Here is a 17,264-nt window from a genome sequence, read left to right on the forward strand (position 1 = left end):
TGACTCAAGCAACGAAGGATGAAACATTTTACGTGCCACACTTACTAGCTTAACGTTGGGCTGTCTGGACTTCACTGTCTTTGTCTTATACTGTCTGTGCCTAATGATGTTCAAATGTAGTTCTTGTAGCTGACTCTATTACAGATGCTGTCCAACTGACTTCCTGCGAGTCTGATTTCCTAGAAGTTCAAAATATCGACATTGATAATTTTTACAGAATTAACACATATTGCGTTTAAAACAGAGAACTCTCATGTGAAAATAGCGTTGACATATTATTGAATTCATGCTGAAGAACGTTGTTCCTCATCCGATGTAAATAAGGAAAACACAATATCAAAGACCTTCCAATTTCCCACACTTTCAAAAATGGCTAAGTTTTCCATTTTTTTACAGCTTCACAAAAGCATAATTGTTCCATTAGTACTTGATACTATGTCAAAGCATTTATCACACGATATGTATCTATTTTCAGTGCAATTTATGCTGATCATAAGGAAGTAATCGGTCTAAATTTTTAACTTCCTTATTGCCTAAAACTGGTAAATACAGTTGAACGATGCATAACATTGTTTCTCAGATACTTGATACTATGTCAATGCTATTATCACATAATATGAGTATGTGTCTATTTTAAATGCAGTTTATGCTGATAATACAAAAGTAATTAGTGTTGATATTTTCAGCTTCCTTATTACTTAAAATCCGCAGGTACTTAACAGTTTTCTTGGTAAATCTACACCATCCGCTCATCCAAGGGTAGTAACATGGTTGCAATAACCGTTACTGAGAAAGCATTGCTGAAAGACTGGATGGCATCTGCCAGGTACAAGTGAGAAATGTTGAGTTTAGAAGTCTGACTGGGAGTGAGGAATGTGATGGGGCTTTTGTCTGTGAGTGCAAGTCATCTTCCATCAGTGTCTCCTTCAGGAAATGTTATGGGAATGCTGAGGTTGGAATCGGAATATTAGCCAGGAAGGCTCGGATGAGAGTACTGGCCATCGAATATGAGATATTCAGGATGCCTGGCCGATGCACTCAGCTATTTTTCTTTTCCCATCACAGTCTGAGGTGCCCACCAATCTCTTTTGACATCACAGCACCAGACAAGCATAGGAAGCAGGGGACAGCATAGACAGTCAACTGTATGCCCTGGAAGGATGTGGAACGATTAGTTCTAGTTCCACTTTGTCCGATTTGCTCACCACTGCCATCACTTGCCTAGCTCGTGCCACCTTCACCCCTGCCAGAATGCCCACGTATGCATGGAAGGAACTGAGTGAAAATGCCAAAAGGAGAAAAATGGAGGTGCCACTGCCATCCTGCCCAGGCCACCCTGTCCTATGGGACTGCCCACCCTAGCCTTAATATCATGCACTCATCTGAACATAGCCTCGCCTGTCCTCCCAAACTGACCTATCTTTTTCACCTTTACGCTCTACAAAGCATCCAGCTAGACACCTGGGGACATGTGCAGTGCAGTGAAGAGGAATTGTTAAGAGTTTTGGTCTTTTACTGAATGTTCTAGGCGATGTAGTTGCTGAGAGATGAGGGTTTGAAAACAAGCAATTATCTGCAAATATCGCCAGGTACTGCATGAAGTGCGCCAGATACAGTGCAGGGCTTTGAGGGTCAAGTCACTAGAACAGAGTTCCAGAGGTGCTTGTTTACGTGGTTAGTGTTCTTACAATCTCCGCGATTTAACATTAGAAAGACTTTTCGTTATTAATGAATTAATAAAGGGAATATTTAAATCACTATGTGTTAAAAATATTTCCTGATCCAATTTAAATCTTTTAGGGATACGAATACATTCCAAAGATGACGCCAACGCAGTATGTGGATTAAGGAGGGATGGATCAGTATTTCACTTCTCTTTCAGCTCTTTACATACGGCAATGCTGGGCTTTGCGAGTCTTCCAGCCCCAAGTATGGACGTGATCAGATAACAAAGTACCATAAGGAAGGATAAGAGTTACTGTGTCTCGCCAGCGTAGATGTGTATTACGAAAAAAAACAAAACTTTTCGAACTTTTGGAATGGGAGATTTTAATGCCAAAGAAGATAGGAATAATGATGAGACTACTTTTGGATGTCTGAAGTGGATAATTGGAACCCTGGAGTTTTCATATCTGTGAACTTTGCAGAAAGGGACTGTATTTGGGTGATGAATACCTTGCTCCATGTGCAAGTTTGAAGACTACAATGTGATGAGTGTAACTGCATAAAAGAATAAATGCTCAAAGTTTCTACAGAATATGAGAAATCGGATAATACTAAATCTCAGAGGAGAGAAGAAAGTTATAATGATTCGAGGAAAACAGTCAAACCTATTACTTGTGAGAAAGAAGGCAGTGGAGGTAAATTTTTTATTTCAGCAAAATTATAGCGCCTGTTGCATCTGGGAGGTCCTGCATTTTCAGAGCATAAACTTTACAGGAAAAATTATGTAATTTAATTTGATGTCTCGTTATCAAATTAGAGTTGAATTCGGTTGTTGCTATAGATTTAGTATTCGCTTATAGATTTATTATTGAGTAATATGAATCGAACAATCAGTGAATGTGTATCTGTATTTTGATTTAACCCTTAAATACCCGGAGATGCTTGATCTATTTAACTATGGCTAATTCCAGATGCCTTTATTCGCCAATGAGGAACCCCTCCAAGCCTGAAAAGTTAAGAAAGTGTCAAAAATCGGTTATTCCTCTAATTTTCCTTCGTAGGTGTCCAAACCTGTTTTGTAGGTATGTAATGAACAATATTCTTTGTGATTCTTCTTTAACTACTAAAGGATTTTCTTCATATAGACTTTTTTATATTTACATTGTAAAAGTAATTACTATTTAGCTCTTCCCACCCGCACCCCCTACATACAATTCTGATAAAATGTACAGCACCCACACACTTAACTGCGTTGTCTATGACTTAAACTCTCGTGTATTGTGGCATATTTCGTTAACAACACGGAATTATATTGGATGCCCAGTATCAGTAACAGCCTTAGGGACAGAGAGGTAAGGTTAGGAATAAATGAAAAAGCTGTGGGGGAGGCAAGAGAATGAATGGTAAATACCGTGCGAGGGGAAGCAGAAAGGGACTGACGTGTAGAAAGTCCAGTATACAGGAAGCAATTATCATAGTGTGTGTGTGTGTGTGTGTGTGTGTGTGTGAGAGAGAGAGAGAGAGAGAGAGAGAGAGAGAGAGAGAGAGAGAGAGAGAGAGAGAGAGGAGGTCTGCGAGCAGATCCTCGTAGAAAAATTGAGGTCGGGCGAGAGGAGGGAGGCCATGGCAAATTGTTTTTAGTAAAGAGAGAAAGAATATCAGGGTCTTCATAAAAGTGGAAATAGTTCTTCTTAATTATTACCAGCCGCGATAGCAAAGATGATATTGTTATTTTGTACTCATCATCACAACCTCTCAGCTGGTACAATTAACGTAATCAGATAAATTGTTAATTTTCCTTGTAGCTGCTATATCTATCAATCAATCAATCTATCTATTTATCGGTAGAGAGGCGGCCTGCAGTCCTAATGGACCCAGGATCGAATCCCAGCTGGGGCAGAGAACAGTTTAAGGATTTGAATTTCCTAAAAAAACAGACTTTCCTGATCTACTAGATGACCCACCGACATGACGTAAAAATACCTCCGCTAATACCAGTACACTAGTCCTGTATGAGACAGCCCCAGCATGTATTAAGTATGGATGGTGGGTGCCAGCGCCGACGTGGTGGCATGTGGAGGTGTAGGACTACTGGGCCTTTGGATAGGTCACTGCCCCCGAGAAATAGGCCTTGAAGCCTTTGCCCAGAGTCGGACACGTAAAAAAAAAAATATATATATATATATATATATATATATATATATATATATATATATATATATATATATATATATATATATATATATATATGGAGCCACAGTGGTAGAGTTTACGTTTTGCACGCTGGTGAGCGCGGGTTCGCCTCTAGCCAGAGTTGTAAAAACTTTGGGATGCGTTCACCAAGCTACTTGCTACTTTGGCGGACACAAGGGATGCTGTGATTGAACCAGTGTTGCATACTAGTATGCTTGCACCCAGTCGGCTTAAGGCGGGCCGATTACACTTGGTTCACAGACTACACACATCCAAAGCCACTCCAACAGTACAATCACACTCACAAGCACTTCTCACCCTACATACAGTCTCTTGCAGACAGCCTAAGCCACTGGGTAGAGATATATTGGCTGTATCGTCCCTGCTTCGGTAGGGATAGGCCGGTCCTGCAGTGGACCTCAACGGCTGATGATGATGATGATGATATATATATATATATATATATATATATATATATATATATATATAAATATATATATATATATATATATATATATATATATATATATATATTGCGAGACGCCTTAATCTCTTAAGGGGTGGCCACAAACAAATCGCCTCCATGTCGCCCTGTCCCCTTCCATTTCTCTGCCCTGCTTCCAGCTTACATACCCCTCTCTCATATACCTCTCCACTCCATCCTTTCATTTCATCCTTGGCCTCCTCCCTCCCTCTCCCCCCTTCTGCCTCACTCACATACACTCTCCTCATCAGTCTCTCGCTCTCCATACTCTCATTTCCTATCACATCCACATCCTCATCACAACGCTCCTTCACTTCCTCATTTGTCGGTCTTTCAGAATGACAAACTGACAAACTACTAACTATCGGATGAAATTACGTCAGATTTGAAATACTAACTTAAGGCCATCAAAATAGCAAAAAATTAACTTCTGGCCGAAAAAATACCGAACGTTACTGTTGAGGTTATGAAAAACAAGAAAGGGGGGGTTGATGCGCCTTGACGGAAGGATGTGTTCTTTTCAGGGTTATTGTTCTTGTTTCTGGATGCGTCCCATCCTCTATAGTTGTGGGTTTGATAATGATGATGATGATTATCAGAAGGAGGAGGAGGAGGAGGATGTACTCTTCAGTATACTGTAATATGTTCGTCCAACTTTACATAAGCATGCGTAAGTATAAATGCATTCATATATATATATATATATATATATATATATATATATATATATATATATATATATATATATATATATATATATATATATATATATATATATATATATGAAGGTCTCGAGGTTACATTCATATTAACATGTGTAAAATTAGGCCCCATTTATGGACTTACTATATCTCATGAAGCGCGTACCTCATGTACGAATTATGATATGACAGATACACTTGTTTAGCGTCCTTGTTTATACCCCTTTCACTTTTTTTTTATGCGAGGAAGAAGGAACCAAAGGCTAGGAGCCCGCAACAGTTCCATCAAAGAAAAAAACAAAAACAATAAAACAATACAAAAAGAGAGCCAAATTCAAGATGCGTTCATTTCGAGATGCCAGGACACACTGCTTTTGAAAGACTGGAGGTCATAGGAAGTAGGTAATACTGACAAAGGGAGGCAGTTCCAGAGTTGATCTGTTCCATAAATGAAGGACTGAGGACTGGGAGTAATGATTAACTCTTACAGTAGAGAATTGGACAGAAGAGGGATAAAAGTTTGTTGCTAGACCGTCGTAGAGGTGAAGGGATGCAAGCAGACAGTTCAGGGAAGCAGTAACGATAGAAAAGAGATAAAGATGCAACAGTGCGGCGAAGAGACAGAGGTTGAAGGGAGCCAGTAAGAAAAGGAGAGTTAAAGAGACGTAAAGCCTTTGACTCTACCCTATTGAGAAGAGCTGTATGTGGGGAGCCTCCCCACACGTGAGAGTTGTACTCTATGCAGGGGCGAATAAAACTCGTGTATAAAGTCAACAACTGTGCAGAGGTAAAGACGGTACAGAGTCGGCTTAGCATACCTAATCTCTTGGAAGCAGATTTTGCAAGAGATGTAATATGATCTTTCCAAGATAAATCCCGAGTGAATGAAACCCCAAGCATGTTCAAGGATGATTCAGGATTGAGCTGGATATTATTAAACATTAGAGGGTACTCCTGTAGAAGATTTTTTCGGGTTGATAGGTGTAAGAACTGAGTCTTTGATGAAATAAAAACAACAAGATTAGTTTTATTACCCCAGTCAGAGATATGAGCCAAGTCAGACATTGAGTGTGCCATAGATCATCCCTTATTTGTTGAAGTAACTGCCGAGATGGACTTTGCGGGAACCGAATGGAAAGGTGAAGGGCGGAATCATCAGCGTACGAGTGGATAGGGTTAGATGTACAGCTTAGAAGATCATTGATGAATAACGAAGAGAGTTGGTGACAGGACAGAGCCCTGAGGAACACCACTATTGATAGACCTAGGAGAAGAACGATGGCCGTCTACAACAGAATAACCACAAAGGAAGGTGAAGATGAAGGCACAGAGAGAAGGATAGAAACCATAAGAAGGCACTTTGGAAATTAAAGATTTATGCCAGACTCGATCGAAAGCCATTGAGATGTCAAGTGCAATGGCAAAAACTTCGCCAAAGTCCCGAAAGGAGGATGACCAGGAGTCTGAAAGGTACGTGAGAAGATTGCCAGTGGAGCGTCCCTGACGGAACCCAAACTGATGATCAGAAAGAAGGTTGTGTTAGGAAAGATGCTTTAAAATTTTTCTGTTAAGAATAAACTCGAAAACTTTTGAGACACAGGATGTTAAAGCAATTGGACGATAGTTAGAGGGTTGAGAATGGTCACCCTTCTTTGGGACTGATTGAATGAGGGCAAACTTCCAGCAAGAAGGAAAGGTACAAGTTGAAAGACAAAGGCGAAAGAGTTTACCTATGCAGTGTGTAAGCACAGAAGCACAGTTCTTGAGAACAACAGGAGGGACTCCATCAGGCCTATATGCCTTGTCAGTACTGAGGCCAGTGATGGCAGAAAATACATCAGCTGAAGAAACTTTTATGTCAGCCATGAGGTAGTCAGAGGGGGGGAAGTGATGGAGGAACACCACCCGAATCGTCTAAGGTGGAATTGGAGGAGAAAGTCTGAGTGAAGTAATCTGCTTTATCAGTAGAAGAAATAACTACAGAGCCGACAGAGTAGAAAAGAGGATGGAAGGATGATGAGCTAAAGTTATTAGGAAGGTTTTTGGCAAGGTGCCAGAAGGAGCAGAATGAATTCAAGTTGGAGAGTTGAGAGCATTTAATACGGATGAAATTAATTTTAGCGGAGCGAAGAACAGACTTAGCACGATTCTGGGCAGAAACATAAAAACGATGTGATTCAGGGATGGGTTGGCTCTGGTACCTTTTATAGACCCTCTCACTGTTGCTGACAGCATTAGAATAAGCGTTTTAAAACCAAGGCTTTCTTGCATTAATCAAAGGATATGAGAAAGGAATGTATGCTCCCATGCCAGAGAGAATAACATCCGTAATGCGCAAGGCACACTCAGATAGCTCCCGGCTATAGAAGCAATAATCATTCCAGGGAAAATCAAAGAAGTACTGCCTGAGGGTCTCCCAGTCCGCAGCTCCAAAGTGCCACAATTGACATTTTTTTGGAGGGTCCACAGGCTGTACCGGAGCAATAGGACAGGTCAAGGTAATAAGGTTGTGATCGGAGGAGCCCAATGGAGAGAAAAGATTAACAGTGTAAGCAGTAGGATTAGTTGTAAGGAAGAGGTCAAGTATGTTGAAGCTCTCTCCAAGGAGGTCAGAGATAACGGCAGGGTGCTGTACAAATTGCTCTAGGTCATTAAGGATAGAAAAGATGTAGGCTTGTTCACCAGGTGGATCAGTGAAAGGAGAGGAGAGCCAAAGATGGTGGTGAACATTGAAATCTCCTAGAATGGAGATTTCAGAGGAAGGAGAAATGAATAGAATGCGTTTTATCGTCGAAGTAAGATAGTCAACGAATTTTTCATAGTCAGTAGAAATTGGGGATAAGTAAACAATGCAGATATATTTAGTCAGAGAATGACAGGAGAGCCGAAGCCAGAGAGTAGAGAATTCAGAAGAATCAAGTTTAGGAACACGAGAGCAAGGTAAGTCGTTGCGTACATATACACAACAGCCACCTTTGGCTTTGAAATGAGTATGGAGAAAGCAGGAGGACACAAAAAAAAGATTTGCTGTCAGTTGCCTCTGACAGCTGAGTCGCGGTTGAAAAAAGGCGATAATATTACAGATAACGAAATTTGTAAAATGAAAAGAAATAGTACTAAAGCTAATGAAGGCGAGCATGGCTTAACCTGATACTACAGTTTAATAATGTTCCTCATGTAATCATATTTTTTATTATTATAATTTAGTATGTTATGAGCTAATATGTCATTATATTTACTCGAGATTTGTCAAGTATTCTGTTGTGTCATTGTTATATAAATGTATATCATTGCTCATGCTTAGATATGCAGTAAAGGTATAGCTTATTCAGGTTCTTGTTTCTGGTATGAAGGTTCCACTGCTGGTATAAGGGTAGTGGAAGAAGATTTTGACTTTGATGTATGGTAGGTTTGGCCTTGATTCGAGATGGAATAACACTTATAGTAGCCGCAGCGAGAAATGAACGCTGTGGTGGGGCAGCCGGTCATCCGGGGATTCCCCCACTGTAGCCATATCCTCATGTCACCGACCATAGAGGTAGGATGTCACCGACCATCGGCCACCGCTGCAGCCCCGCTCCATGATCCTTACCCTGTGTCTCTGGCTTTCTCTTTCTCTCTCGGTTTCTATATAAACTGCTGTATTTCCGAAACTAATTATGAAATTATTATGACTTTTGTTCCACACCACCTTTGAGGTAAAAATCAAGGAGAGTTTTCTGTATAAAGGTTTCCCCCCCCTTGTCTGAGGGCAGGTCAGTTCTGGCGAGTGTATAATTATAGGTCAGGCGGAGGTATCGGCAAGGCCGCACTCCCCCGCTCATATGCCACATTTAGGAGGGGGGGGAAACCTTTATACAGAAAATTCTCCTTGATTTTTACCTCAAAGGTGGTGTGGAACAAAAGTCATAATAATTTCATAATTAGTTTCGGAAATACAGCAGTTTATATAGAAACCGAGAGAGAAAGAGAAAGCCAGAGACACAGGGTAAGGATCATGGAGCGGGGCTGCAGCGGTGGCCGATGGTCGGTGACATGTAAATATGGCTACAGTGGGGGAATCCCAGGTCATCCCGGCTGCCCCACCACAGCGTTCATTTCTCGCTGCGGCTACTATAGCATGGGTCACGGAGTTTCGCCTCACACTTCCAAGATGGATACAATGGGTCGACTGATGTTTGCCTAAGTCGAAAACCGGGAGATAAACTTCTTAGAGGTAGGTGTCGAATTATTTGTTGCAGGAGGACATTCTTTGAGCAGTCACGTGGCAATGAAGGTGCTTTAATTGGCCAAAGTTGCACCTCCTCCAAGAGATTTGGACTTAAACAGCATAATCGAGCGACATAATTCACACTCTTGTTCCATCACTTTAAATATAGCCGGAAATGCTCTATCTACCTAAGTATCCATGAGAAGGGCTGCTGTTAGTCGCCGCTACCACAAGTAATGTTCTTGTTTAGGTTATTTTGTGTAACTCTTTTCCGTGGACAATTCAATCCTTACTAACAAAGAGGTTTTGTCGTAGAATTTATTTATTTATTTATTTATTTATTTTAGCTGAATGTTGACACGCCCAGTTGTATGGATGAAATTTATTAAGATTACATATGTGAAGTGTTACGTACCTGCCAGTGTAGTATCCGACCTTCATGAATTTATTTTAACAAGTCTGTCATTCACTGTATTTTGGTTGTCAGTCCACGGCAGAATTAATAACCTGATCAGTCTAGAGTACCTGTATGTTCAAGATTTTAAGCAAGGCATTATTCTTCTGTCAGAGCAAATCTTCCTCGAATCGCACATTACCGAAGTCGTATACTAGGCCTTCTGTGTTCTCTTTCTCTGTCTGTCTGTCTGTCTGTCTGTCTGTCTGTCTCTCTCTCTCTCTCTCTCACACACACACACACAGCCTGTGCCGCCAAACTGTAGAACAAACACCATTGCCAACTTTTTCCACTTGGAATTGTAGCCTGTGAACTAATTTCAAGCCAACAAGGCAATTTCATAGACTTAACTGTTCTTTGTGGTTTGCTACCTAGGCTACCTTTCTTTCTCATTCCATATCTGGGTTATCACCGCATAAAAAACATATATATATTTGTCACTTTTTTCAGTCGCAATAGTCATAAAACACGGAAGAAGATAATGAAGTGCAGTATGTAGTTAAAGGGACTGATAAGTCATGTTGATCATCATGACAATTTTTTCCTAAGGAAGCATCTGTAGATGCAGACTGTTCAGTCAGTAACACCCCAAAGTTTTAGCATTTGAGGTGTTTCACTGGCAAAACCGAAAATGATACTTCACTTAAGGTCTTTAAGCAGCATCGTTCACGGTGGCGGGTGTGGAGGACAGGGCAGGGATTGGAGGTGTGTATGGCATTCTTGTTAGTCTCCACTTATTACATAAGTGGAGAATATTGTTTTCTTAGTATAATTATTATTCCTGCCTCACAGTCTCGCGACGATTCCAAGAGAACTGAAGCCTAGGTGAGGAATTTGAAAGGCATAGGTTATGTGTTGTGGCTTATGCCATTGCTGATAAGCAAAAAAAAAAAAAAAAAGTAAATAAATAAAAATAAAAACTCCAAGCCCTTTATACGCAGTGGAAGGGCATGCCAGAGTGTCCTATCACCATTATGTTGTGAACGAGAAAAGTTGTCTTGTCTACCGAAAATTTCATTGGGACCTGCGCAAGTAATCTGAATTGCCCGGGCTATGTGTTATGGGCCACTGCTAATTGAACAAAAAAAATAATAATACAAATGTCCCCAATGGGGTCAAGGTCAATAAGAAACAGTGGGTGTACATTAGTGACCGTCCTCAGGACAGTAACAGAGTTCTAGTTCTTCTTGTTTTTGTTCTTGCTGAGTTAGACTTAACGTTATTATGAAGCAATAACAGCAACATTGCTGTACATACTTTCATCCCTCACCCTCTCCTCATAGTCGTCTACCTAAACATTGTTGCGTTGCCATTTCGCCTTCCCATTCCCCTCAAACCACGTCCAGGCTGTGATACAGTAGCTTCATAGATAGCCAAAAGTGCTTCACTAGCGAAGCCCTCATGATGTTTCACTTTAGGAAAGGTCCCAGGTGACATATCGGACTATCACGTTTGGCAGGTATTGTCTGAATTCTCATACATGCTCTTTGTAATTCAGTGCAAAATATTTAACTTACTGCCAAACGCAGGAGATATTGCTATCTCTCAGGTTCAGGCAGTATCGTTTTGTTTGTTACCAAGGAGTAGTAAGTCTCGTATTTTTCGACTTCTCACGCTTGTTCAGACCCTGTCAATTTGATCTTCCCTTACCCTCATTTATTCCACTGTTTGATTTAAAATCATATCAAAACTTTTTACTTAACCTTGCCATGTAGTCTTGATCTTTGACCACCTGTTTTCAAATACAGCATTATGCGTCAAGCTCTTACCTGAGCCTCAACATTTTAATAAAAATTGGTTGAAGTAGTTTCTCAACCACTTAGTTATGCTGTTTCAACACACACACACACACACACACACACACACACACACACACACACACACACACACACACACACACACACACACACACACACACACACTCACACAAGGTGAACAAAACATAGATGCCGTGTTTCTACTACTCACGAGTGCAAAAGCTTTTGTCATGTGAGTTGAACCAACAGTATGTTCATTGTCGTTACGATTATAAAAAAAATTTCTGGATATAGAGTTTCATGAGCCCTCCACGTGTGGGTTCATATATCTTGCATGATGCAAAGTTCAAGAACTGAAATATATATATATATATATATATATATATATATATATATATATATATATATATATATATATATATATATATATATATATTATAACTCCTGGGTCAGCAGTTTCAGACGCGTTTCGTATTACCCCGGAAGGGAGTTGAAAGATGATGGTTGTATCCTTTTTTACCAGTTATATCCCACTGTGGGAAGCTAAACACAGCGTGAATCACTTGAAAACACCAGTTATATCCCACTGTGGGAAGCTAAACACAGCGTGAATCACTTGAAAACACCAGTTATATCCCACTGTGGGAAGCTAAACACAGCGTGAATCACTTGAAAACACCAGTTATATCCCACTGTGAAAAGCTACACACAGCGTGAATCACTTGAAAACATCTACCCCTAAAACAATTTATATAACTATGATGTATCACTTGGGTCACTTTATAATGGAATAGGGAAATAGGCACTGGTAACGTTGCAGACATATCTTACTCTAGGACAGGGATTAAGTTGATGATATATATATATATATATATATATATGCTGGCCATTGTATGCAGTTCCCAATCGGCAATTCACCCACAGTAGATATGGCAAAAAGAAATTAATAATAATGACTTACCTACAACTCATTTCATCATCGCTTTGGCTTAGTGCACACACTTCACAATATTATCGTTCTCTTTCATTCATGGTGTGCCTATCGTCACAGTGGCACTAGTATTGTGACAAATCTTGCCATTCTCATGTTTTCTGTATGTCATACTAACCACGCAGAGCAACTAATAATGTTTAAAACGTGCTATTCCCCCTTCACCTGCATTAAGATTCTTTCATTTCATCACATCCAATTTTATCAAACTTTCGAGGTATAGAAAGGTAAGAGTTCCTGAGACAATAATGTAGATTTTCCCTCCCCGATCTGACTCTCGCATCATATTCAGTAACTGTCTATTTTGAAGCAAAACGAATCTTCAGCCATATATATTCAAAAGCATGCATTTGCTTCTCCTTGTGAGATAGCGTATTGTACGTCGATTAGAAATGAAGAATGTGGTCACAGGTGAGCAGTTCATTCTGGCTTATTTTCAACCCCATAAATCTGCAAGAAGATAAACCACCGCTGCATACAACGGCCTTGACAAATAATAAATGGTCCAATACACAGCACGCCTCTCTCACGTGAGGATTCCAAGGAATATTTCACCCCGTGTGTGTGTGTGTGTGTGTGTGTGTGTGTGTGTGTGTGTGTTTCAATTGAAATGTTTCATGAGATTAATTGAGGCGCCTAGAACCAAAGGGGCATCGGCGCCAAAATGTACTTTTGAGTTATGACGCTTTAAAGTTGTGTTTATGGCAACGTCCTAACCAGAAGGCAATAAACACCACCTTTGGCTCTCCTCTCCTTTCACGGATCCACCTGGTGAACAAGCCTACATCTTTTCTATCCTTAATGACCTAGAGCAGCTTGTACAGCACCCTACCCGTATCCCTGACCGCCTTGGAGAGAGCTCCAACATACTTGACCTCTTCCTCACAACTAATCCTTCTGCTTACTCTGTTAATCTTTTCTCTCCGTTGGGCTCCTCCGATCACAACCTTATTACCTTAACCTGTCCTATCGCTCCAGTACGGCCTGCGGACCCTCCAGGGAAACGTCGTCTCTGGCATTTGGGAGCTGTGGACTGGGAGGCCCTCAGGCAGTACTTCTTTGATTTTCCCTGGAATGATTATTGCTTCCATGGCCGTGAGCCATCTGAGTGTGCCTTGCGCATTACGGAGGTTATTCTCTCGGGCATGGAAGCATACATTCCTTTCTCATATCCTTTGACTAACGCAAGAAAGCCTTGGTTTAATCACGCTTGTTCTAATGCTGTCCGCAACAAGGAGAAGGCCTACAAAAGGTACCGGAGCCAACCCACCCCTGAATCACATAATCTTTACGTTTCTGCCCGGAATCGTGCTAAGTCTGTTCTTCGCTCTACTAAAAATAATTTCATCCATACTAAATGCTCTCAACTCTCCAACTCGAATTCTTCCCGCTCCTTCTGGCACCTTGCCAAAAATCTTTCTAACAACTTTACCTCATCATCCTTCCCTCCTCTTTTCTACTCTGATGGTTCTGTAGCTATTTCTTCTACTGATAAAGCAGATCTCTTCGCACAGACTTTCTCCTCCAATTCCACCTTAGACGATTCCGGTGCTGTTCCTCCATCACTTCCCCCCTCTGACTTCCTCATGGCTGACATTAAAATTTCTTCAGTTGATGTATTTTCTGCCATTACTGGCCTGAGTACTAACAAGGCATATGGGCCTGATGGGGTCCCTCCTGTTGTTCTCAAAAACTGTGCTTCTGTGCTTACACCCTGCCTAGGCAAACTATTTCGCCTTTGTCTGTCAACTTGTACCTTTCCTTCTTGCTGGAAGTTTGCTCTCATTCAGCCAGTCCCAAAGAAGGGTGACCACTCCCAACCCTCCAACTATCGTCCAATTGCTTTAACGTCCTGTATTTCAAAAGTTTTCGAGTCAATTCTTAATAAAAAAATTTTAAGGCATCTTTCCTATCACAACCTTCTTTCCGATCGTCAGTATGAGTTCCGTCAGGGACGCTCCACTGGTGATCTTCTCACCTACCTTTCAGACTCCTGGTCATCCTCCTTTCGGGACTTTGGCGAAAGCTTTGCCATTGCACTTGACATCTCAAAGGCTTTCGATCGAGTCTGGCATAAATCTTTAATTTCCAAACTGCCCTCCTACGGTTTCTATCCTTCTATCTGTACCTTCATCGCTAGCTTCCTTTCTGGTCGTTCTATAGCTGCTGTCGTAGACGGCCATCGTTCTTCTCCTAGATCTATCAATAGTGGTGTTCCTCAGGGCTCTGTCCTATCACCAACTCTCTTCCTTTTATTCATCAATGATCTTCTAAGCTGTACATCTAACCCTATCCACTCATACGCTGATGACTCCACCCTTCACCTTTCCATTCGGTTCCCGCAACGCCCATCTCAACAGTTACTTCAAGAAACAAGGGATGAGGCTATGGCACACCTAATGTCTGACTTGCTCATATCTCTGACTGGGGTAAAAATAATATGGTTGTCTTTAATGCTTCTAAGACTCAGTTCTTACACCTATCAACCCGACAAAATCTTCCACAGGTATACCCACTAATGTTTAATAATATTCAGATTAATCCTGCATCATCCTTGAACATGCTTGGGGTTTCATTTACTCGGGACTTATCTTGGAAAGATCATATTACATCTCTTGTAAAATCTGTTCCAAGAGATTGGGTGTGCTAAGCCGACTCCGCTCTTTCTTTACCCCTGCACAATTGTTGACTCTATACAGGGGTTTTATCCGCCCCTGTGTGGAGTACAACTCTCATGTGTGGGGAGGCTCCCCACATACAGCTCTTCTCAATAGGGTGGAGTCAAAGGCTTTTCGTCTCATTAACTCTCCTCCTCTTACTGACTCCCTTCAACCTCTGTCTCTTCGCCGCACTGTTGCATCTTTATCTCTTTTCTATCGCTACTTTAATGGTCACTGCTCCTCTGAACTGTCTGCTTGCATTCCTCCACCTCTACGACGGGCGCGTAGCACCCGTCTGGCAGCAAACTCTCATCCCTTTTCTGTCCAACTCTCTAATGCAAGAGTTAACCGTTACTCCCATTCTTTCATTCATGCAACAGGTCAGCTCTGGAACTGTCTCCCTCTGTCTGTATTTCCTCCTGCCTATGATCTCCAGTCTTTCAAACGCAGTGTGTCCAGGCATCTCAAAATGATCGGATCTTGAATTTGGCTCTCTATTGTATTTTGTTTTTCTCTTGGAGGGAACTGTTACTGCGGGCTCATGGCCTTTGGTTCCTTCTTCCTCGCATAAAAAAAAAAAAAAACAGACCTTTTATACATCAAAATGATCATCAGCGCCTATGCTCTACATGTAAAGCCAAAAAAACAAAACAGTAATAACCGTAACCACAAAATAGGTAGTAAACCAAACCCCCAATTTATAAATGGGCATAATAACATATTGTAGGGATTTAAAAACATAGTAGAAAAAACATCAACGAATGTATTAATGTACAAAACTTTATTAACTGAAGATTCCAGTTCACTTAATATTAATAAACGAATAATTATTACTGTAATTTCACGTTTTTGACAACTAAATCTGAAATCAATGCAGTTATTATTTTTCCTCTATCATAATAGATTGAAATAATAACACTAAAAAAAAAAAAAGTAGTGTAGTGCTTAAGTAAATTGAGAAGGGGTAGTGGGGGGTTAAATGGTGGGGTCGTCATCTAGGAGAGCGACATCCAACTCTGCCTCCTCGGTGCCACGCCCCCTCCCGCTGTCTCCCCTCACCACTCTCTTTTCCTCTTCCTTTCTACCTTTTTCCACTTCTCCACACACTTCTGACACTTACGAGAGATTATAGGCACCACCTCCTCACTGTAACTATGTGATGAACTCAGCTTGTCACCCCCCCTTCAACCCCAATAACAACAGCTCATCTTGTCACCAATAATCTACGATAAATGGGTAAAAATCCAATACGTAATAATTATACACCTCGGTGAACACGGGAGGGAAGCCTCACCAGCACACCGGGCGGGCCACACGCTTGCTGATTGGCTGCTCTGGGGGAGTGGCAGAGAGTGAGAATGCTGATTGGTTTGGGCTGTGTGGCTTAGATGCTTGCCTGCTCTGATTTGTTCGCCCGGCAGCATGGAGAAACCCACGTGACTTTGAGCCCCTCTACCACTGTCCAGAAGGCCGAATCTTGTATGGCAACCAGTGCTGTCACTGAGAAGAGGGTTAAGCCTGTTGTCTCACCTACCTAACTCAAAACCAGTATATTGGTGGGGATGCCCCTTTGGCTCTAGACGCCTCAATTGCTCTATGCCTAAAATGAAACATTTATACTTGTTCCTTTTTTTAATTAACCACCAGTTAATTATAAGTAAAATATTTCCATGATATATATATTTATATATATATATATATATATATATATATATATATATATATATATATATATATATATATATATATATATATATATATATATATATGAATTACCGGGACAAACCAGAATACTTATGTTTCCAAGAAGCATAATAACGTCTTCCAATTACAGTCTCAGAATATGACGGGAGGCACTCTGCTTCATCTTGACAAGAGCTAGTGTACTTTAAACAGCAATGTTTTAATGGAACTGATTTAGGACTAAATTCGCAGGGAATCTTGTTTAGATTTCTAAATTTTACCAGATATTCTAGTTTAAATGTGAATACGTAGCCTTACCCTCAGGATATATTACGCATGACCAATTACCTTGTAATATTTGCACGTATGGCGTAAGACAAAAATTTATTAAGAACCATTATGATGTTGGGGAGATGATTTTGGGAAATACAAATAATTATCATAATTTCACAAATAATTATCATAG

The sequence above is a fragment of the Coenobita brevimanus genome, chromosome 100 (genome assembly GCF_032717465.1).
Source record: "Coenobita brevimanus isolate Jiangsu-jjx chromosome 100, ASM3271746v2, whole genome shotgun sequence".
Lineage (NCBI taxonomy): Eukaryota > Metazoa > Arthropoda > Malacostraca > Decapoda > Coenobitidae > Coenobita > Coenobita brevimanus.